Source organism: Orycteropus afer, unplaced genomic scaffold (genome assembly GCF_000298275.1).
Source record: "Orycteropus afer afer isolate SDZICR_OR568_19922 unplaced genomic scaffold, OryAfe1.0 scaffold00029, whole genome shotgun sequence".
NCBI classification, from domain to species: Eukaryota; Metazoa; Chordata; class Mammalia; order Tubulidentata; family Orycteropodidae; genus Orycteropus; species Orycteropus afer.
Window position 1 is genome coordinate 18884580 of NW_006921616.1, and position 2109 is coordinate 18886688.

The following is a 2109-nucleotide window of genomic DNA, read 5'->3' on the forward strand; positions in this document are numbered from 1 at the left end:
CAACTTTGCTAACTCATGAGCAACTCCCAGCTGTTTGGAATACAGCAGAGATTTGAGTAGGGTGCATGCTAGAATGAAACCTGGCCTTGCCTTGACATTAACCACATGCACATTGCTTGAGGATCTTGTTAAAATAGAGATCCTGATTCAAAAGGTCTGGCATGAAATCTATGTTCCTACATTTTAATAAGCTCCCATATGAAGCTGATCCTGTTGGTCCATGCACTAAACTTTGAGAAGCTAAAGTACTAGAGAGTAGAAGGTATTTCTGAGGCCTTTAACAACTTTCATCTGTATGGAAAGAAGAAGACAGCCACACTCCGTTTTGTCTATTGTCTCCTGCTCTTTGGAGACCATTTTCATTTTGATCATACAAATGGGTTTTCTTTTGTAAGATTCACTTGTGTTCTTATTTGTTAAGGTGAAAATAGTGCTCAATATTTTGATGCATCGCAAAAACAAACATAGCTCTCCCCAAGTTTTACAGTAATTGCTTGGCAAGTAGAAAAAGACAAAAATGACCTTACTAATCAATCCATGGGAGCTCTGGTGGCATGGTGCCTAGGGCATTGGACTGCTAACCAGAAGGCTAGAGGTTCAAACCCACCAGCCATTCCTCAGAAGGAAGATTGGGCAATCTACTTCCATAGTTATATGACCTCGGAAATCCAAGGAGGGGTCACTGGGAGTCAGAGCTGACTCAACAACTGTGAGCTGGTTTTTTGTTTGTTTGTTTGTTTGTTTAACCAATCCCTGAGGTTTACCCTGGAGGGATGGGATTGTGGAGGAGTTTTCTTCTCTAGCTCAAATATTTCAACAGTGTTTGAATTATACACTAAGCATGTATTTCTTTTTAGGCAGAAATTGTAATAAAGCTAAGCCTATAAACAGAGATGAACTTCTAAGAGGCAAGTTTTTCATTTCCACATACCCGTCAGTGCTATCATTCAAGCAGCACCACTTTGCGCAGCTGTGACCTCATGTCAAACAAACTAGGCGGCTGAGCGCTCTTCAGAATACAGGGAAGAGGTAACTATCAGGAGGAAGTAGGAGGTGAGATGTTGCATTGTGGTGAATTGTGGTCAATGTCATGAGACAAAGTGTATGTGAACTGCTGTACGGAAAGTGTATTTGCTCTGTAAATTTTCACCCAAATCACAATTAAAAAAAAAAGAAATACTGCATTTATAATGCCCCCGTTATCATGTGTACCCATCTCACCTATTTAAATGCTGGACCAGCAATGGGAATTTAGCTAATGGAAAATGAATGGTGATTTGGATAAGGAGAGTATGCAGAAGTTAAATGACAGTGAAGATTTCTTTTTAACATTCGTTATCTTATTTCTCATCATCATCCCATCCCCTAAAAATATTTGTTTGATGCTTCCACTCAATTTGGCTGGTTCTTGGGATGTTTGTTTCCAGTAAGACAACGTTAAGGTGCCGTGGAGGAGGACAATTAACTCCTGTGTATGAGAACAAATCTCCACGTTCAGTTTGTTGAAAACTTAGGAAAAGTGAAGACTTAATAGTATACAAGGCCATGAGAGGAAACAAGAAAGAAACGAATAATGCCTTTGTTTTCCTGCAGAGAATTGATATGAATCTTAGGCTTAACATACTTTCTTCCTGTAAATTTATCATAGCAAAAAAATCCAACCTACGTTTGTTTCTACCTACATTCCAAAGGAAGAACATCAATCGTTTCTCTGGTATGTTCCATACTATTAAATCATTGTTATCATAATCAAGCGTTAACAGAGGGACTGGAATAGAGAAAAGATATTCTTGGTGTTTTCCTTTATATACCTCCTGGTTTAGCAAGGGAAATTCTTTACATGCATTAACAAAATCGCACCAGGCCGTTATAATTAGTGAAAAATTAATGGAACTGGAAGCATAATACTTCTAACCAATAAGGACTTGAGTGTCTTGGGACTTCAGAGGTGTAGGCAAGGAAGGTTTGGAGTGATCTCAAAGAAGAAGATGGATGTGAACCAGGCCTTGGACACTTATTCTCATCTTGACACTGTTTAATGAACACAGTCTTTTGGAGAAAATGTGGAAGTCACATGAAAGAGCTTCAGTGACACTGAGTCTTTCTCTA